At 37.0% G+C, this 22,880-nt stretch overlaps 1 protein-coding gene and 1 pseudogene across 3 annotated transcripts in view; one reads left to right on the top strand and one right to left on the bottom strand.

Moving 5' to 3' along the window:
- PTPRG (protein tyrosine phosphatase receptor type G) overlaps positions 1 to 22,880 on the top strand; it is a gene marked incomplete at both ends in the record, with an annotated part of 658,283 nt that overhangs the window by 279,672 nt on the left and 355,731 nt on the right. The window lies entirely within an intron of this gene.
- LOC311179359 (meiotic nuclear division protein 1 homolog) lies at positions 16,956 to 17,715 on the bottom strand (annotated as a pseudogene). The gene is made up of 2 exons: positions 17,711 to 17,715; positions 16,956 to 17,611 (listed from the first exon to the last, which is right to left on the bottom strand). The product of its transcript is annotated as a meiotic nuclear division protein 1 homolog (transcript).

Raw genomic sequence — 22,880 nt, 5'->3', positions numbered from 1 at the left:
TGTGATATTTATGAAGCTAAAAGTAACATACTGCATCTCCTGCCCTACTTAAAAGTAATTCATGGCTTTCTTCAGTACATATATTTCTACCTTATGTTATTTATCTGTTTCAAAGTATGATATTTTTTAACACATCATAATAGACTGTAGTACTTATTTATGGAAATGACAACTGTCTCCCAACTTCCATTTGTGCATTCCTTTTTTTTTTTTGGTTAAGGATTTATTTATTTATTTGTTTGTTTGTTTGTTTGTTTATTTATTTATTTATTTATACAAGAACCAGGGTACAGGCCAGATGGGCGGGAGGGTGAGAGGATTCACCAGAGACATAGCAGGGAAGAAAACAGGCAGACTGACGAAATACACTGATGGAGGGGAGCAGTGGACATGATAGGAGAGGTCTGCCGCGCCATGTGGGACCCTTGCTGGCTAGCCGGGATTGAACCTGTGCTGCAGAGTCTGTGGCAGCTTCATAGTGTGGCGCTCAACTGCCCTCGCCACCAGGGGAGGCCCTCCTTTTTTTTATTCTATTAAGAAATACTGCATTTTCATCCAGGCTTTCATTTTTGTATCAAGGAGTCTTTGCCCTGTGTAATCTTTGCACTCTTTTTTAATTATTTTGTTTCTAGTGAATCTTCTTATTTGTCTTATTTCAAGATTGAAGAGCATTTTCTGTTTCACCTGCAAAGAAGAAAAGTTATATTTAAATTATGCAATTTGCAGCTTTTATTGAATTTTTGGCCAATGTGGATATGCAGGGCACACAGCAACCTGACTTAGCTTAGATGTCTATTCCTGAAGTATTGAGAGTGTGGGTTTTTGCAGCAGCAGGGGAGTGTATTAAAAGGCTGACCTTGCCCACAGAAATCACTTTTGTGTTTTTATACTCTGGTGTAAATACTTAGGCGCCCAGTAGGGCATTAATAAATTAACCAGAGAGAAGCCAGACAGGTGCCTCATTTTGGCTGTTTTTCAGTGTATCCTTAGACCAGAATGGGGGACAAACAGCTGACCAAACAGTCACAAAAATTTATCGTATATTTGTGTGGTTAAATAAAATATGTGAGACCATTGACATCACTGCTTGTGTATAAGCTTTAGTAGAACAAGGAGTGTGTACTTAATTGCATGTCAAAGATACACTCCTGCTGCATGGAATGGAACTGAAGTAATGGAAAAGATGGCAGTAGGAATGCAAATATATAAAATAAATTGTAGTTGGTGAAACGAAATATCTCTTTGGTTCCAAAATATTTAAACTTTAAACGAGCTGTGTTTGTTGTGCAATTTATTGGTTTAGCAGTGACACCTTTCAAAATTAGGAAGAACAAGTAGTATTCTTGAATATAGAAGGCTGGCTTAATTACCAAAAGTACAGTAAATGGCCCTATCATTCTTTGGGTTTAATCTTAACATAATTAGCTCCTTACACAATAGACTATTTAATTTGAAATGCTGCCAAGGCTTATTAAGTGAGAAGTACTTCCTGAGATCTCTGTTGTTAAATTTGGGACTTTTTGTATGAAATACTTTTCACTGGAAGTGTCAGGGTATCAGAATTGTTGCTCATATTCTAGCATTTATCACCCAAACTCACCAAAACACTTAATATTTTAAGCTTTATTTTTGGAGCCTTATATGAATATTGGGACATTTGCTGCCTCACATGAAAAGAGAATAATTTCCAGAGACCTGCCAGACCCTTTGATCACTGGGCCTTGCTTGCTCGGAAGTGCCATCCTCATTCAGTGCCGTGGGTGAATGTGAGCCAATAGGAGTTAATTCTCTTCTCTCCTATTTTGGGTTCTCTCTAATTATTGATTGCTCAGTTAGATTAAGAAATGTAAAATGTGAACACCAATTTTCTTTGGTTTGTATTTCTGTTTTGGTTGTGACTTGACCTTTCGTAAACCGCAATGGAATCCTCCTACAACTTGGGAGTTTGAGTGCAGAATATTTTAGCATTTATTTTGTTACGTATTTTAGCGTCATTTCATATTATTTATATGAAACTAGCATTTATGTATTCGCATTCTTACTGCTATATTTTACAGTGTTTTGACAGTTTATAGATGTGACATAGTTTATGTGGTATTGCACACTGTTCTGTAAGATCACTAACCAGTGTGTGCTAGAATTCATTGGTCTCTCAGCTATTTCCTTATAGCAAGAGAAAAGAAATCTAATGAAGAGTATTAGACTGAAAAGTAGTTATCATTAAGGGCTAATACAGGTTCACTGGAATAAGGCCTGTGGAATTTGCTTCATTTCCTTTTTTTGTAAGAAATTAATCAAAGCTCTAAAAAAATTCCTTACAAATATGATTGAAAACTGAGCACTAGAGTGATAAGGCTATGTAGTTTATATGGGAAACAAACAACTAGAATGTTGGTTAACAAGGCAATGAAAATCTTTGTCGGCTTCTAGGCTGTTTAGCTCTGTGTCCTCAGGATCATTCAGACAATTTTAAGTCTTCTGCTGTTACATGCACAAGTGACATCTTTCCATCTTCTTAGGTCTTTAATTTCATTCCATGATACTTTGTAGTTTTCAATGTAAAAGTCTTGTACTGCTTTGAAATTTATTCCTATGTGTTTTATTCTTTCTCATTTTTTTTTAAATGAGGTTGTTTCATTAATTTATATCAGATTGCTCACTGCTGGAGTATAAAAAATACCAAGTTTGGGCCTCCCTGGTGCTCAAGAGGTTAAGATGCAGCCTATAAAGCTGTCTGCTGCCTCTGCAGCATGAGTTCGATCCCCGGCCAGGGAGCAACCCACATGGCTCAGCAGACCTCTCCTCCTTCACCCTCTGTTCCCCTCAGCAGTGTATTTCAGTCAGTCTGCCTGTTCTGTTCCCCACTCTGTCTCTGGTGAATCCTCTTACCCCCTGCACCTCTGGCCTGTACTCCAGCTCTTGTATGCATAAATAAATAAATCTTTAAAAAAAAATACCAAGTTTTTCATTGCTCTATATCCCACAAACTTGATGAATTTGTTTATTAGCGTTCATCATTTCTTACTCATCATTTCTTTAGAACTTTCCCTGTATAGGATCATGTCAATTGTTACTGGTTATAGAAGATTATATCTCTTTGTTTCCAACCTGGGCTCCTTTTATTTCTTTTTCTTGCTTTTTCAAAACTCATACAGTTTTGAATAGAAGTTGTGAGACTGGACATCCTTGTCAACTTAATGTATTTTAAGGTATATTTTTATCTCCGCAGATTGTACATACGGGGTCTTATATGGTACTTTAGTAAGTCTTTATTTACTTTGTAATGAAACAAACCAAAATTGATTTTACAATTGAGGATATGGAATTCTGAATCAGAAGTGGTCTCCAATGCAGCACATACACTTTTTCTAGGCATTTATGTGTTTTCATGAAAAGTGAACCAGTGCTGGTTTGAGTTATAGTTCCTTTTCTGTGATTTTCACTGCATTGTAGTGTAAGAAAGAGCTTCAAGCTCTTTGACTATCACTAGGATAGTCACATCAGGCAAATTAATAAGGATTTTTTTTAAAGATTTATTTATGCATACAAGAGCTGGGGTACAGGCCAGAGATGCGGGGAGTTAGAGGATTCACCAGAGACAGAGTGGGGAACAGAACAGGCAGATTGACCAAAGTACACTGCTGAGGGGCGCATTGGGCTAGTCAGGTGAAGTCTGTTGTGCCATGTGGGTTGCTCCCTGGCCTGCCCGGGGGGATCAAACTGCAGATTGCTTCATAGTGAGGGGCTTAACCCCTTGCGCCACCAGAGAGACCCCTGATAAGGATATTTTAATTCATTTATTTACCAAATATTGAATGTTTACTAAACACCAGACATAATTGATGTTTGGGAGAAGTAGTAGTTCATAATAAACTGAGAGTCTGTTTGCTAGGGGAAGACAAATTAGCAATTAAATAGATACAAAATTTCTTTAGACTATTAATCATAATAATTTTTTCATCATCGATCAATATATATCAACAAGGTATTCGAAAACTGACATGTCATAGTGAGAAGGCCTGAATCATGCTTTGTGAAGGATAGCTAAGAGTCAGGGACTAATTGTTTGCAGTTTAGTGAAGAATCTTGGGATATGAGTGACGATAGAAGGAGTTGCACGATCATAGTTGTTAATATTTATCCTTATCGACACAGGAAAATAATGATTACCATTGAGCCTAGTGGCTAATAACAAGTTGGATTGAGAGATTTATGTCACTTTATACCAGAACATTTCTGCTGGGTCAATGTTTCTTTCATTGGAACAGGTTGGACTCAGTAGCCACCAACTTATTTAGACAGAGTACACTTTTTTCGCCATAGTCCCTAGCACTCCCTGGTGTCTCCATTTGACTTATTTCACTCATTTGTTACATTCTTGGTATTCTTATCATTTGTGTCCTCATAAAATCATTTTATAAGTGGATTTTAAAAACTATTTTAGATGTTTATAAGGTAGGATAGGGAGGAACTCAGTGATAGTAAAAGTGATAACTCCCTTTTTCAAAGAAAATTCTACTTAGCATTTTTCCTTGCAAACAGAGTGGACTAGATTTATTTTTAGGTTCAGGACACTTTACTCAAGTGCTGTTATGCATCACCCCTCTCCTCCCAGTGTATATTAGAACTGAAGAGAGAATCTTAAGGTAGATTCGTATGCTCTTGGCTCCTAATGGGCCTCTTAAAAACCATGGGGAAATCACTGACTGTGATAATCATTGGAGATCTACATTCCTCTAAAATAGTGTTTTTCACCCTTGACACTGTTGAAATTTAGGACCACATAATTCATTGATGTGTGGGGTTGTTCTGATTATTATGGGATGGTTAGCAGCATTGCTGACCTCTACCCACTTGATGCCTGTATCATTTTTCTTCCCAAGTCAGGACAATCAAAACTGTTTTCAGATATTGTAAATGTCTTGGTGTTTAGTGTGGCCAATTCTTAAAATTGGCCCTGGTTGAAAGTGCTGTATTCATTTGGTTATCTTTTCAGTCTTAGTTACTTATCTAAGAATATTTACCACTATTCAGTGATGAAACATCAACTTTAAGAGACTGATGTGTTTGACTCCTCCATGATCATTTGTAAAGTGACTTTTAGTTATACATTTCTCTTAGGAGTCAGGAAGTTAAAACTAGACAAAGCATTTAGAATGTAGAACCCAGAGATTGAGCATAAACACTAACAGATTATTTAGATTTTTTTTAATGCCTTTTTTCTGAGTTTTTGCGTGAGCTATTTCTAAACATTCCTCACCTTTTGTGGTACCTACTCCTATGGTGTAGATTCTTACAAACCCCTACCCCACCCACAATCACCACACATATACCAACCATACATTTAAAGAGCTGCTGAAGTCTCTTCCTGGGTCTAAGAGCTTTGCAGAATGGGAATTCCATATTTGATTAATGTCCAGTTACATGACGTTGGTACTTACAGTGTCCCTCCTTCTCAATAAAGTACACACCAATCTTTCATTTCCTGAGAACATAGCTGGGAACCATTTTCCAAATGGAAAAATCATTTGGCATTTTGAAACATAATTAAAGAGCATCTGGGTAACTCATAAATTGTGGGTCAGTCAACTGCCTGTGCTGTTTATACAATATTGGTGACTAGTTGGAAAGCTGTTTCCTCTGAGCTGAATGGCTTGCTCAAGTGCTTTCTGAAAGTCTAGGTTTTTTAAAAATAGGTTTTATATCCTTTGGGAAGTAAAAATGTATGTTCAAATATGGTGTACTTTGAAATTACATTAATGTACATATTATGGAGTTTCTTTTTTTTTTCATTGAAGTAACATTGCATTATAACATTATATAAGTTTCAGGTGTAAATCATTAAAAATCAACTTGTGTATGTACTACATTAAGTTCACCAGTAAAACTCCCAATTCTTTCCTTCACCACATAATAGTTCCCTTTTACCCATTTCCCCCATTATATTTTTTCATAGTGGAAACACAGCTCTACGGACTTAGAATAATCTTTTCCATCTTAGCCAATTTTTGCCACTGATCTAATAGGGTTGAAAGATACTTGATTCAGAGAATGAAGCTCTTGGTTGAAAAATGTTCTTTGTAAATAATTTATGTTCTGGGATAGCCCTTAAAGTAACTTGGGAGCAATAAAGAGGTTGATTTTAACCTAGAAAACTCATATTCATCTAGATTTTTAAAGAGATATTTCTAGTACAGGCTAGTGTGATTTGAAGTCTTCATTTATCAGGTAGTTATTGCAAGCACAGTTGGTTTTTCCAACCTAAAATTTTATTTTTGTTTTATTTAGTTATGTTTATTTGATTTCTCTATATACCACATGAGTAGAATCATGCAGTGTTTGTCTTTCTCTATCTGACTAGTTGCATTGAAGCATAATACCCTCTAGGTGCATTCATGATATGCTAATTGCAGAACACTACTTTTTATCTTTATAGCTGAGTAGCATTATATTGTGTGTGTGTACACACACACACGCACACACGAAGTATATTCTTTGTGCAGTTGTGTCCATGCACACTTAGGGTGTTTCCACCTCTTGACTATTGTAAATAATATCACAGTAAACATAGGGGTGCCTACATCTCTTGAATTAGTGTTTGTTATTTTTTCCCCTTCAGGTAAATACCTAGATGTGGCATTAATGGATTATATGGAATTGCTTCTTTTAAATTTTTGAATAATCATCATACTGCTTTCCTTATGACTGCCCCAATTTACATTTCTGGCAATATTGTCAAGGGTTCCCTTCTTTCCACATCCTCTCCAACACTTGTTATTTCTTGTCTTTTGGATAATTACCAGTCTCCTAGTTGTGAGGTGATCTTGGCGTTACTCCTGATTGCATTAATAGAAAAATCATTTATATTGGAAATGATGATTTGTTTGGTTTGGTTCAATCTTGGCGATATGGTTTTGGAAAGTTCTAAGGACATTGAAGGTGTGGCCTTTTTACTTCTCTGTATTTTTTTTAGAAAAGTTCAGAAATCCTGCACTCGCATGAATGCCAAAATTCGTAAGTCATTGAATTATCCATCTAATGCTGGTTGACATCTTAATTTTTAGCATATTCCTCCTTTAAGGAACTCTCCGTTTACCTCTGTCAGAATCTCTGTTATACTGTAGAGTTGAGTCTACCACAGGGAACTTTAAAGGGAAACAGAGGCTTTAAACTGTTGCAAGCTGCGTTCAGCTGAATGGAGGAATGAAGGTTCCATGTTGATCTGCCCTACAGATACGTCAGAAAGACTCCCCAACATTGCATTTAAGCTACACCATGAAAAGTGAGAAGACTTGAGTTTATTTTGGCTGGTGACGTAGAGTGTTGTCTGTGGCAGAGGCAACAGTTTACCCAGAGGCTTCAGGGCTAGCAATAGCTGAATATGTTTGAAGATGTGAGGAATGTCCATGTAATTAAAATGTCTTTCTTGGAACAGTTAAAATTCTCCTTAAAGCATGAACTTTTTTTAAAAATAAATTTTATTTTTATATTCCCCATACAATTGCAACCCCCTTATTTTGACCCCAAACCCTCCCCCCGCCCCATAGAGTGTCTGTGGTTCATAGTTGTTTGTTGATTTTGATTTTCACTTTCTTATAGTTATTCATTTTCCTGGTCCCTTATTTAAGTTTTCTAGATTCCTGCTATGAGTGAGACCATGCGGTATTTTTCTTTTTCTTTCTGGCTTATTTCACTGAGCATGATCCCTTCCAGCGCCATCCATGTTGCTGCAAATTGCATGTGTTTATCTTTTTTGAATGCTGAGCAATATTCCATGGTGTATATGTACCACATCTTCTTGATCCAATCATCTATTTTTGGGCATTTGGGTTGTTTCCTAAGCTTAGCTATTGTAAACAGTGCTGCTATAAACATAGGGGTGCAGGTGCTCTTTGGAATTGATGTTTCTGTGTCCTTTGGGTAAATACCTAGGAGTGGAATTGCTGGATCATATGGAAGCTCTATGTTTAGTAGGTCCAGAAATCTCCACACAGCTCTCCATAGTGGTTGGCCCAGTTTGCACTCCCACCAACAGTGCAGGAGAGTTCCTTTTTCTCCACATCCTCACCAACATTTGCTGTTGCTAGTTTTTTTAATATGAAAAGCATGAACTTTTTATCTTTGAAGGTCCTCATCTCTTTTTGATTTGAAAAAGAAGGTGTTTATATAACATTCCACAGCACTGCTAGGTTTCCACGTGCCATTTCTACTAATAAGGAAAGTGATCTTCACATTTGATTCATTTACAATGCCCCTAGCTAAAGAAAGCCCCAGAGGAAAAACTTGGTTTAGGCTTGGAGAAGTGGGATGCTTCAGGCTTCTCTTATGCCCAGAGCCACTTACAGATCTGTCCTGCATTTGTAGTTGGTAAATAATCTTGACATGTGGTGTTGCTTTCATTGTCATCTAGAGAAAATGTCATTTATTTTGCTCTGCCAATTTGAAAACCATGCTTTTTTATGAAAATACAAGTAGATAAGATATAGAGGTGGGCTTTTTGCTGCCTTTTCAACCAACTTACAAATTTCATAGATCATATAACAGGGTAAACAGTCAGTTTTGCTTAGAACCAGACACTGGGCAAAATTTATTCTGAATCTTGTATATGAATTTCTGTTCTGCTGTTTTGTTTCAAAAAACACCTGTGTGGTTCCTTTTACCACTGTAGAATATTTGGAAAATACGTAAAGCCCAAAGAAGCAAAAATGATTACCCATTCTCTTGGCACCAAGAGCTAGCAATTATTAGTGTGTTCCTTTCTAGTTTCTAGTTTTGGTATGTGCATAATCACATTAATTTATTCAGTGACTCTTGTGTATGCAAAGTCATTACCCTGCTTTGTTGTTATGTTCTCATTCTTCGTGCAATAGGTCTCAATTGTGATGAAGACTAGGTGCCAGATCAAACTATTCATTCTACCGAAGCTAGTGCTGAATTGAACAGCATTGCCTGGATTTACAATCATAGTGGAATATTTTAGACCTTTTTCTGGAGTTGAAATCTTCAGACCTATTTATTGGGAGACATGGCATGTGGAGTAAATTTAGAGCAACTGGAGACTACAACACTGCCCTTCACGAACTTGTCACGTACAACCGAAAGGGAAGACAAATTATCCCTAAAATTAGAGAACCTTCAATCTCTAAGATATTTTGCAGTATCCCTACAAGTTGCCTCCTTCTAGTTACGAATCAGATAGGCATTTACTTCCTTGGGAGAAAAGTGGGTGAGGAGATTGAGATGGGGATCTTATTAATCTCCATCTTATAAAAGAGATCTTATTAATCTCCATCTTACTATAATCTTATAATAAGATTAATTTTATTAATCTCCTAATATAAGAGATGGAGTTTAAAACCATTTTTCTCATGGTCATTTGAGAATACACAAAAAGTAAGCATTTCCTCTTTGAATTTTCAAATCTTAATGTCATGTTTAATGATGACCTAGTAGTTCGTTTACCTCTATATTTTCATGTGCCTTTTTAGGGGAAGTAATATTTTTGTTTGTTCTGTTGAATATTTTGCTTGAGATCACAAGGAAACCATTGCAAAGATGAATCCCCTAGAGAAGTATGATAATGTGAAGGCTACTGCTAGCTGATATTGGTTGTTCTATATCTTACCTTACATGCCTGTGAGAACCGCCAATTTACTGCTTTGGATTTACAGAGGCCAAAGAGAGAAAAGCAGAACAATTCAATCAAGTATACAGGAAGTTGATAGGGTTATTTGACACTCAACACATTGTTGGGAAGATAATTTGGGTGAGTCCTGACCCAGGAAGATTTTGAGCTGTATTAACTAGCCCTTCCATTTCCTGTTTCTCAGATTTACATTTTATGGATAATCTTCCAAATAGAAGGGTATATTTTCTGCTTAATTGAGTGTAAACAATTGATTACATATTTGCTTCACAGACTCTTAAGTGTTGTGGTGTTTTTTCTGTTTTTCTGATGTTGGCGATTTTATCAGCCAAAGGACAGGACTTCTTTTCTTTAAGTGAAGTTTTGATTAGGGATGAAGTCAAACAGTGCTTAGTGTTCATGGACAATCAAGCAAACCAATGAAGCGTTTTGTATGCTCTGCTAATAAGAGGAAAAAACTCTCTGGTTCCAATTTTCAGATTGTCTTCCACTTAAACATTATCAGTAAATACTATTTTTAAAGTATAAATAACCATTGCGTCTTATTTTTAAGTGCTCTCATCAAATGCTCATTTCAGCTTGGTATAAACAATTTAGCTTTCCTGAGGAGAGGAAGGAAAGTTGAAAATAAATCCACAGGATGAGACTTTGCTGTGATTTTTAAACCCCTAGTAGTCATTTCTTTGCCTTTACCAAAGAGCCTTTAAACCAATTTTAACAAGACCTCTAGACACAGTAAAAAATACATGCTAAGAGTAAAAGAGTCCAGCAAAACTTTGAAGATTTCTCACTTACAGATTTCTCAATACACTATTTACAAACATGTCCCCGGTCTTGAAGTGCATTCAAATTTCTTAAGGCCAGGGGGAAAAAGAATACACACACCGGAAGGGAAATTTCTTTACTAATTAATAAAATTCTTGGAATTTTGGATGTGAATTTAACCTTTTGTTTGCTGTTGTGGTGGCCCTTGAACTGCAAACACTTTAAAAGCTGGAAAAGTGTTGTTTTGTAAATTCTAGCCATGTATATATAAAGTGAAAGCCCTCTATCCATACTAAAAAGCTTGGGGAGGGGTGTGTGTGTATTTGTATATATAGCTATACATCTATATATTTGTTTATATAGCTATATGTCTGTATGTCTCTATTTTACAGATATAACACGAAGCTTTTCATTATGGATGGATGGCTTTCAGTAAGCTTACCAAAAATAAATAAAGCTGACAGTTAAGCATCCATATTTATTTAGGACAAAAAAGGAAGACCTCAGTATCTATACAGATATTCTTTACTCTTAAAAATTAATACACCACTAATCTAAGTATTGCTGAGGCCACATTACGGAAATGCAAAGATAGTAGAGGAACATTACTCAAAATCTAATTTTTCATAGGAACAATGTTATAGATTAAATCAGAGAATTCTGGGGAATACCAAAACAGATTAAGGTAATATCAAATAAGGGCGATATGTTTAAAAAAAAACAAAAAAGAACCAAACAGAATTAAGGATATAGAAAGTGCTCAAATATGTTTCATGAGTACGTGAATTATTTATGTTTTTCTCTATACCCTTCAGAGTTTTTGGTAGCTTTGTATTTTTGTGTAATTTCAAACATCAAAAAAAAAAACCTTAAAGGAATAGTATCAAACCATCTGTGTAAGCTTTGATCCAGATTCACCAATTTTTCAATCATTTTCCCTGTTTTTATTTATATTATAATGTTTCAAACATTACTCCCTATTTCTGAGAAATATTTCACTATATTCTAGGAAATCAGAATCTTTTCATGTATAACAACAGTAAATTATTTAAATCAGGAAATTCAATGTTGGTGTGATACAGTCATGTAAATCTGCATTTCTTATTCATATCCCATCATTTGCCCCATTATATTATTTATATTCATTTTCTTTTCAATCCAGGATCACATATTGCATCTAGTTTTCATGTCCTTCCAGTCTCCTTTACTCTGTAACATCTCCTCATCTGCTTCTGCGTTTTATGAAATTGACATCTTAAGAAATATTAGTTAGTTATTTAGCAAAATGGTCCTCAATTTAGCTTTCCTGGATATTTCCTTCTGATTTGAATTAGGCTATGCATTCTTCCTTGGAATAGTTATGGGTGATGTGATTCTTTTTTTTTCAGGGCATCTTATCAGGAGACACAGGATGATAGGTGATGTTGAGTTTCAAAATTTAAGATTAAATCTCTAAAACTACTCTTTTCCCAAGTTTTTATTAATCAGTGATTTGTCAGATGATCCTTTGTGTCTGTGTAAATATGTCCTTTTTCATCAAAACCTTTACCCACTATTTTTAACTTCCACTGATAATTGTTGATGTTATTATGACAGTTGCCAAATGGTGGTTTTCTAACTCTGATTCCTTTACATTTATTTCTCTACATTAGCTGGATTTTACTGGGAGGATTTTTTTCTCCCTCCATTATGAATTTATCAGCTCATAGGTGTTTATCATTAACACATGTATGCTTGTTTTATTTCCTTGGGTTATGTTGGGTTATGTTCTATTGCTGTCGTTATTTTGATGTCCAGATTGATCACCCCAAATTTAGCTAATGGGATCTTTTCCAGCTGATTCCTGTGCCATTTATACACGTCCTTATTATGTCTAACTTGATGAGAAATTTAAATTTTAACACAATAGTGGAACATTTTTATATCCCATGAGGTGAAAATTTATCTATTATAATGGTGCTCTGTTCTATCATTATTTTTACATTGCTTGTTTACAAGGCTGTTGTTATTATAATATTCTGGTATGTATGTTTGAATTGTTAGCTGGTTTAGACATTCTAGTTTACTAAAGTTAATTAATATTGTCTTAAAATGGAATCTTCCAATAAGTAGATGATTCTTATGGGGAACAGCACCACAGTGTCCCAGAAATCAGTCATGCCCTGCTAAACTATTTCCATAATGAACTGCAGATGTGATTTAGTGTGTATTTCCTTCTTGTTATTTTAATATTTAGCTTATTTCCCTTGTCACTTCTGCAGCAGGCCCATATTCATAATCTGGATTTAATTAAAGAGAGACTTATAATACAGAGCCTTAGTTGCAAACAAGTAAAGAATCAATGTCAGAGAAACTTTGGATGGGAAGGATTCTCAGTGAAACACATGGAATCATTTAAACAAGTATTCTGTAAAGGTGCTGCCAACTATGAGATTTTGCACATAACTATTCTCATACTTTTTAAAGAAAGATATTTTAAGTTTTTCCCACTTAAAGCTTTTCTGCAGGGTGTATAGGGACAGCTGTTGCATTCTTTTTAGTAGCAGAGTATGATTCATTTTGCAATTTGAAGGTCAGACTTGAAACTCAATTATTATCCTTAAGGTATTTATTGGATGGAAAATAATCCATAACTTGGTATTTAAGGTTAACTGAATTGCCAAATTTAACTGCAGGAACTATTTAGCAAAGGATGTTGTCATTTCTATTCTTTGATTCTCCTTATCTCTGTTTTCTGTGAATACCTGTCTTGGAATTGGATTACCTAAGCCCAGCATTTTCCCACACAAGGGGATGGGTAATGGAGGTATTTGTGGGGTTTTTGTTTTGTTTTTGTTCTTTGTTTTTTGGCCTTTTCATAGTCAGTTTTTTGTCAATTTTCTTTTCAGGTCCTAACTCAATAGCTCTATAGTCTTTGAGCAAAGACATCTGGACACTTTAGCAACAATGAAATTACAGACATTCCTTGAAATAGCTATGTTACTACTTCCTTCCCTTTTTGTTCTAAATGAGCAGAGGGTTGAAATTAACTCCCCTTCTGGAACTCTTGAATTTGAGAAAGGGTATTTATATAAAAATCGGTATTTTAAATCTAAACCCAACCTGAGCCTTATTTCAACCTTGGGGTTTCTGACAGAAGACATTTCTTTTATTAGTACAACACAAAATGAAGTCATTCTGCAAAGTGTTAAACTGTTACATCAGTACACAAAGATTGCTCTCTCTTTTTTAATTAGTAATGAACTTTCATAAACTCAGTGTTTACAGAGATAGGAACTGTTGGTTTCAGGTATCTGTTTAAAATTTGTAAAATTTGTTATCACAGGGACCTTTCTCATTCTCCATCCCACTTTGCTTTTGATCTCAGCTGACTCAGAGCTCACTACCCTGAGAGACTTTCTTCTGAATCCTTTGAATGACTTGCAGCTCCCTGGAGGTTTTCTGTGTGCTTTTCATTTAATTTTTGTCTTATACTGGAAACATAGCTCTGCAGACTTGAAGTAATCTTTTTAATCATAGTCAATTTTTAGTCAACTAAAATCCCCTAATAATGGTGCAATCCCCTAATAATGGTGAAAAATACATGATTCAGACAATGAAGTTCTAGGTCCAGAAATGTTCTTTTCTATATGTTTATGTTCTGGAAAGCAGAACTGAGAGCAGCAAAGAAACCCAGAAGTTGGTTTTAACATAAAAAAGTAATGATTTTTCTAGTATGGGCCAATGTTTTTTGAAGTCCTTACACATCAGGCTTACTGAAACTTTTTAAAAGATTCTTTAGCTTACTATGTAAAGACATTTGGTTTTTCATTTTAATGAAGATAGTTAATGTTAAAATGTTCACCCACATAAGTGTCAATCCTTTTGGAAGTTAGTACTTTTCAAAGAGCATTTGTGTGGTCTTACCAAATTGTTAATACAAACTGATGATTCTTTTTCAGTATAAGTGAATTTAGCTGATTTTTAAAATAATTTCATAGCTGTCACTAGCAAAAATAATAATAGCTTAGTTTTACTGAGTTCTGAGTAATGTGTTAGGCACTATGCTATTTTTAAGAAATTCTCAGTCTTCCTAATAGCTTTGCGAAGTAGTTGGTATTGTTATCTCCAATTTATAGGTGAGAAAATACATATCAGAGAGATTAAGTAACATTGTTCAATCCTACCAGTTAAAGTACCAAAAACTAGGTTTCCAACTGACTCTCTGTGATTATTGTTCTGAGGTAGGTACTCCTTTAGCTGATCACCAATGTCTGCAAGTATTAATTAATTAAAGGCACACTTTCTTCAGCTTTTCATAAAGTGGTTTTTGGGGTTTTGGTTGGCTAATAACTATGGAGTAGGCATAATACAGAATAAGCATCAAGCTTGATGTTTTGAAAGCCTCCATTTCTTGTTTCTCATATGGGGTCTTAGCAGATGGTATCACATTCAGCCTGTTATCTTGATAGGTGGCACATCATTATCGCCAGTGCTGATGAAGTACAGATTATTGCTGCTGGGAACCTTGTGCAGTAAGGGAGGAATTCTAATTGGTGCTCTCAGAGTCAGAAAATTTGAGAACTATCAAGGTTTGGGAGGCAACGTATTTTGGGAACTTAAATGTGTCTACAAATGGCTGAAAGATGTTCTGGTAGACATGTTGAAGAATCAAGAACGACAAGGCGCAGGTGGTTAAAATCAAACTCCTTGGCTGATAAGTGTAATAACAGCACTATTAATTAAGAACCAGGTCTGTCCAACCCTGCTTTATAGATTATTATTAATTTAATCCTTATTCATATCCCATGAGGTAGGTAGGTAATGTTCTCACTGCTTATTAATATTGCAAACAAATAAGATCCAGTGTGGGTAAGTTACAGCAATTGCAGATTACTCTGGCTTGAGTGTTTGCGTTCCTTAAACACTAGAGTTCAGCTGCCTCTGTGGTTTGATGCCTTATGCAGCCTCTTGAAGAGCCACTTGACAATTGGGTAATATTTGCTGTAACGGAAAGGTTTTCCTTTATCTAATTATTTACCCTGGTGCCTTTTGGAGTCTTTAAATACAAACATTTCCTTCTCAACTGTGAAGGGTCCTGCCCGTGTGTTTCCCATTTTATTCTTAGTGCCCAGCAGAGACAATCCCTCGATGGTATGTAATAAATATTTGTGGACCACATTTGGATTCCTGAACCGAGGTGTAGGGTAAAGAAAATGTCAGGCTTTTCTGCCCTTCCGCCATCAGGATAGATGATGGATCCTTGTCCTGAATGCATGCCTGATGGCGGGCACCTGGAATAGGGTGTGGGCATAGGTAGATGGGATTCAGCTGAGCTAAGACTGTGCTTTTTAAGGGCGGCGTCACGGGGGGACGCCAGCAGCAGCAGAAGCAGCAGCAATAATAGAAGCCGAGGAAGCAGAAGCAGAAGCCGAAGAGAAGCCGAGATCACCAGAGAGCCCAGATAGAGTGAGGATTTGCTGGGGGCTGGGAGGCCTGCCAGCCTCCCGGCCCCCCAGCACCCCTGCCTGCCATATGTCTGGTGAACCCCAAATAAAAAACCTGCAAAACTACTGAGGACTCTGACTCCTCCTTTACCCGGTCTGCATGGGATCAGAAAACCTGCATCGTGTCCAGGTTCCTGCCCTTCACACGAGGCATCTAGTCTTGGTGATTAGGGCCCAAAGAAACATTTGTTTATGTAAAGAACTCTCCAAGATTTGATAACTGCTATTTGGATACTAGAAAAGGTAGTTTCCACATAGTTAGATTAACTCCTAGTTGTACTGGTGGAGAACTGGTGGAGTGAGTTCAGTGTCAGATGGTTAGATCTGGTTAGATCATCCACAGAGACAACAACTCCCCTCCCCCTAGCTTCACAGACTGATTAGAAAAATGAACAACTCTTCTTATCTAGCACTGGATGAGAGAAAATTAGTTCACCTGAAAAAGATGCAAAATCAGAAGTGGTTCACTTCACCTGCAGCTGAGAAATAAAAAGATGTGGGTGAGAATTACTAACAGCAACAATGATCATCTGGGATTTATGCTGAGTTCTTAAAAACCGTATTTCAGTTATTTTTACTCCCCAACAGGTCTTAGAGGGAAGAACAATCATAAACCCTCCCCTTTATATATAATAAAGTCACCAAAAGCAATTACCTAGTTTATTTTTCTTTTTAAAATAACTTCCCTGTATCTGGCTAGGCATTGCCTTTTTTTTAAGATTTATTTATTTATGCATACAAGAACTGGGGTACAGGTAAGGGGGTGCAGGGGGAGAGAGGATTCACAAAGTGGGGAGAAGAACAGGTGGATCCACTGAAATCCACTGTTGAGTGGAGCAGCGGTGAGACAGGAAAGGTCTGCTGCACCATCTGGGTTAGCTCCTTGGCCTGCTAGGGATCGAACTCTTGCTGCAGAGGCTGCCACTAGCTTCACAGTGCTGTGTTTAACCTCTTGCACCATCAGGGAAGCCCTATTCAGTACATTTAATTTGATATTCTTTTTAAAAATGACACATTCACAAGCAGATTAGATCCATTACCAACACTAGATATTTCTTTCAGTCTATGTAGTCAAAGTCTTCCGATATTCCAAAATGTTTTATCCATTTTACTTTATTCAAATTCAAATTTTCTTTTAGCCCAGGATTTATTGTGAATATGTTATCCGTCCATCAACAGTTTCTTGGGCTACTTCACTTGCTTGAGGGATTTCTTCCACAACTTGTGGGTCAGTCTTTCTGTTTTTCTGCTTTTATCTTTAGCTGTTGCCTTTAGCCTGCCAGTGAAGAAAGCTCTTTTGCTAGCATGGTGACTCTTCCATATCATGTTGGCCAATTTTACTTTGTCCATGCTTTCTGCAAGTTTGCAGACTTTTGTTTTTCCTCAGCCAACTGAGATTCCAGAATCTCCAGTTTACATTGCCATGCATGAAGAGTTTTACCAGGGAAAGCCCAAAGATAACTGAGTGTTCCGATTCTCTCAGTCAGCCATCCAGTCATCAACCAGTTCTGCGGATTTCTATACTGACACAGCACTGATGCCTTTCTCTCTGGGAGCAATCTTCACCATATCTTTTAATTGAAATACATCTTTCATCTCAAAAAAATATCTCATCATGTAGGCTTTCTTTTCCCCTGCATTCAGTCCTTTTTTCCTCCAATACGGCACGCGTGGCAGGTCTTCCCATGTTTTGTAGTAGTATCTAAGTCTTCCTCTTGTTAAACCCAGCACAAGTATCAGGGATTGTCAGCCTCATACATTCTGGGCCCAGCAATTCTTTTGGAGCAGTTCTGTGTATTGTAGGCTGTTTCACGGCATCCCTAGTCTCGTGGGATAACTAGTAGCACCATTCAACTCCAAAGTCATGACAATGAAAATGTCTTGAGGCTATTCTATATGAAGAAGATGGCAGTAAATTGTCGGCAAGTAATTATTTTAACAAGGGTTTGAAACTTCAATGTGCAAAAGTAACTCGATAGCTTGTTCATAACCTATTTCTATTTGAGCATTGCTCTGAATTAGTAGATCTGGGCAGAAACAGGAATCTGCAGAGTGATTGATGGGTGATAGTTCTTGGAACTACTTTTAGAAGTGATGAAACTCGTGTCCTTTCCTACAAACCAGCTATGCTTCCTACTTTGCAACAGAGTGTGCTGCTTTGTGGCAGTGTAAATGCATTTCTCCCTGTCTTTTTATTCTTACTTAGAACTGCTGGCCCATTTTGCCTATGATTAAGTTTATAGTCCAGCTAATGATTTGCTCCAGGTTTCCCAGCTTGTAAAATCACATGCCATACATCAATTTGTGCAGAATTTTGACCTTATAAACCAAGGAGCAATTATCCTCAGATCCTAAGACAGAGGGACTACTACCTTTTGACTTTGAAAATATCACCAGCAGGGCATTTTATTCTAGGAAGTCAAGCTTTGTGCTCCTAAGAATCTGTTTATTGGGTTTCTTGGTAGTAGTTTAGGGCAAAGCTTTATTGGGAGTAGAGTCTGAAACAATTGATTAAAATGAAGTTTGGGATTTAGTGGTATGATTTAGCTTTTATGTGGCATTCTCCTCCTGGTGCTACAGGTAAGCGGGAGTTGCTTCTGTACTGAGTTCTGCTAGTGTTCAGTTATCAGTATGTTCTAACAAAATCTAAGTTGAGAAGGCACTATATTGGTTAAGTGTTCCTTAACTTTAAAAAGGAGTCCTTTGCTTTTCAAAACACACTACACTTTAAGTCATGATGTGTTTTCAGTTAATTTTTACGTAAGGTATGAAATTCAGGTTGATGCTCTCCCCCCGACCCCCATGGATGCTTAGTTACTCTACTACCATCTGTTGAAAAGATTATCCTTTCTCCATTCATCTTCAATCTTAATTAAAAAGAGTTGAACATGTTTGTGCAGGTCTCTTTCTGGGTTCTCTTTTCAGTTCTATTGATTTATGTGTCTGTCTTCCACCAAGGTCACATTGTCTTGATTCAAAATGGTTGTATAGTGAGTGTTAATATCAGGCAGAGTGATTGTTCCCTCTTCATACCTCATCAAGATGCTTTCGTTCTCATAGGACTTGTGGTTTTCTGTAAATGTTTTATAATATGCTTATATCTACAAAAACATTGCTGGGATTTTTAAAGAAATGTATTAACACTAAAAATCAGTTTAGGGGAGAATTGGCATTTTTACTGTGTTGACTCATACAGTCCAGAGGAGTGTCTCCATTTATTTAGATCGTAGTTGATTCCATTCAACATCACGGGAAGTTTTGGCCTGGAGAACTGGTATGTGTTTTGTTTAGTGTATATGTAAGTGGTATCATTTCCATTTCTGTTTATTCATTGTTGGTGTATAAATATGTGATTTATTTTTGCATGTTGATCTTTTATTCTTTGACCTTGATTGACTTACTAGTTCTAAGAGGTTCTCTTTTATAGATTCCTTGGAAATTTTTATATAGCCATTAATCACCTGTAAATTGAAGTAGTGCTATTTCTTTTTTTTTTTTTTTTGCTTGCTTTTTACTTATTTTTCATGTCCTATTCTGGTAACTAGAATTTCCAATTTTATGTTGAACGGACATCCTTATCTTGTTCCCAGTCTTAGGGGAACACATTTAGTCCTTCCTCATTAGGTATGATGTTACCGCTAGCCTTTTTGTTTTGTCAAGTGATACTCTGGATCACTTTGAGATTATTCCTCTCCATCTCTTAAGTTCCTGAGAGTTTTGTTTGTTTGTTTGTTTGTTTGTTTGTTTGTTTTAGATCACAAATGACTATTGGATTTTGTGAATACTTTTTTTTTTTTTATAGAGGCATGCTTTATTTATTTGTTTGTTTGTTTGGTTGGTTGGTTGGTTATACATGCACTGGGTACAGTCAGAAGTGCGGGAGGGTGAGAGAATTCACCAGAGCCAGAGCGGGGAGCAGAGCAGGCAGAAGGACCGAAGTACACTGCTGAGGGGAGCAGCGGGCGGCAGGAGAGGTCTGCGCGCCATGTGGGACCCTCCTCCGGTGGCCGGGGAGCAGCTGGGGATCGAACCGGCGATGCAGAGGCCACGGGCAGCTTCGCAACCCCGCGCTCAACCGCTGCGCCACCTGGGAGGCCCGTGAATACTTTTTGTATGGCAATTGTAATGACCAGATATTTTTTCTTTTTAGCTTATTGATGTGGATTGCACGGCCTACATTTTATTAAATATTCCAGAAAGGGGCACTTGATTGCATCATTTCCCCCTCTATTTCTGTGTCTTCTTGTTCTGACTTTATAATTGTTTCTCTTTTTTATATCTACAAGTCATGCTTCAGATGCCCCAGTCTGTACCTGTTGGCTCAGGTACTCTTGGTGGATGACTCTGAATCATCTGAGTTCATGTTAAACCTAACTTTTCTGATTTGGCTTTGGGACTAGGCATCGTGTGCCACACTGCATTGTTTCTTCCAGGCAGTGCTCTTCCTCACTGTATAATTGTTCAATGGATTCTGTTGTGTCATTGACCAAAGCTTATGTGACAGGACTCTAAATTAAAAGGGGGTGTCTTCTCTTAATGGTTCACTTGCTGGTGAAGAGATTCAGTATAGGGGACTAGAGAACCAGAAGAATTAAAGGCAAAAAATAAAAACAAAGCAACAGAGTAAATGGTTGTGTTGATTCTGGAGGTAGATTGATCTAGCTTGAACCCAAGTTCTGAGGTTTAGGAATAGTGTGTTTGTAGGCTGTGTGTTCAACCCCTTAGTTTTTTAGGGATAATTCTCTCAGGGTGGATTAAATGAAAGAAAATGTCAGCCCCTGTTTTCAGTGCCTAGGAACGTTACAGTCTCACTGTAGTAAGTAAGTTCTGGTCACGGTGTGTTCACTGTACATGGAGTAGATCAGCAATTCTATCTAGCAAGAAAGAAGAATGAAACATATAGTAGATGTAGAGTGAATGTGGAAATGGAACTGCTACTACTTTTAGGTAAAAGGAACCTAAGGGAGATTTTTTTTTTTAAAAAAAAGGCCAAAATGCCTAAAACAGTTGTGCTTGAGAGTGAAAGTGGTAAAACTGTATGAATTGAAAGTGGTGCCTAATGATTTGTCAAAGACTGCTTCTTGAGAGACAGCTGCTGGTTTCTGCTTTGGTGAGGTCTCAGCCTGGTTGCAGAAGTATCATCTGTCTAGTCCTGCCTAGTCCTGCAGGACAGTGGGATGAGCCTCCCAGGAGACCCACTAGTAGTAGGTCCCAAACTGGGCTGCCCTGCAGATGCATAAGGGAGACACCCATTCCATGTATAGATTTTCAGAACCTGTGTCCTGGATTCTAAATCAGTAAATTTGGAGGAGGGTCCAAGAATCTGTGTACATTGTTTGAGACAAAAGATCTCAAGAAAGGGGAATGAGAACCACTGGATAAAGTTACTGTTTGAAGTTTAGCAGTTGTTGTAGCATCAAGTTGTACTATTAATTTTGTGTGCAACTCTAGGAAAATCACTTAACCTTTTTGTACCTTCCTTGATTCAGTCTTTTGAAAGAGGAGGCATAAGGAATAAAAACTCTGACCTACTTTACATGGTTGTTGTTAAGAATTACTTTAAAAAAATAACCAGAAAACACTTTGCAAATTGAAATTGCTCTATAAATGCCTTTTAAAAGAAATGTAATTTTCTAACACAGTTTTAAACACAAATAGTCTTGTTGAGTGCATCAGCTCAATTACAAGTATCAGATGACATGGTATCGTGATGGCCAGAGCCCAAAGTTGGAGGCAATCAGGAAGCAACACAAGGTTGTAATGTCTTCTTTTATCTGTATCATCGTTAAAAAATAATGCTGACGCTAACCTCTAAAATCCACATTTTCCCATTTGGTTTGTTTTGTATTTTTTTAATAGGCTACCCCCACCTATTTGAGAATTTAATTAGAAAAATAAATGACTTCTACCATTGCTGCTGTGCTGTTCTTCCTCCCTCCCCAAACTCTCAATTAAAGGCTTGCTCCTCTTGTCACAGATGCATCTGTGGATCTGTTAGAAGTCTGTAAATTGATGCACACCTGCAGTGCTGGCAGAGACACTGTTAGTCCCATCCCCTGATGCAAGGTGTGTTCTCCTGTCACTCATCCCTCCCTGCAGGAGTGCTTGGAGCTGCTCCCCTTCAAGTCTACCGCACTGCAGTTCCCACACCACCTTTTCCTCAAGGCTATGATGATTGGAATCCATTTATGCAGAGGTACATGAGTTAGGTTGGAATTTTCAGATTAGAAACTCAAAATATGGTGGCAGGGAAGGTGGGACCCTATAACAGGTAGATTACAGGGGAGAAATAATGGGAATTCAAAGTATATTATTTTAGGCACTTATCACCATACTTGCGTTTTTTTTTTTTTTTTTTTTTTTTTTAAATGTAGGTAGCAGTGTAGAATAGTTGTTCTAGATTAGGACTTGCCAAGTACAAGTCCTGGTCCTTTGTTTCCAAAGGATCTCACCCCACCAACATCTGTTACCTTATCTCTGATCTGGGGATGCTAATAATAATAACAACCCCATAAAGGAGCTGTGAAGGATTATATTGATAGAAACTTCTTGTTTTGGAGTCAGGCACAGACTAAGTGCTGAACATTCTTACCTGCTGATAAAGATATGTACCTTGTAGAATTGAACGCAAACAAGGTGAAAGAATGTAGACCTCAGAGGCTGGAGTAGTCTGTACTTAAATATTGCTGAATCCAGAAATCAATACATTTATATATTTTGTTTATATATTTTTTAGGTTTTTCTCTTAAGTTATATTTTGCCACTGTAAATTATATTTTGCTGCTGTGCTGGTGTACATGTGCAGTTTATGAAGTGGATTAACTCAGAGTGGTGATGCCATGTGATTTTTTTCAAACAATGGTTTTAATCGGTGAATAAATGCAAAGGTTAAATTGCAAAAAGCTGCCTCCATTTTTTGGTTTCATCATATGAAAACATATTACATTGTTTCTGTTTTTAATCAGTGAAGTCTATTGATTGCT

Source organism: Talpa europaea (assembly GCF_964194135.1).
Source record: "Talpa europaea genome assembly, chromosome: 11".
NCBI lineage: Eukaryota > Metazoa > Chordata > Mammalia > Eulipotyphla > Talpidae > Talpa > Talpa europaea.
This window is presented reverse-complemented; position numbering and strand designations above follow the sequence as displayed.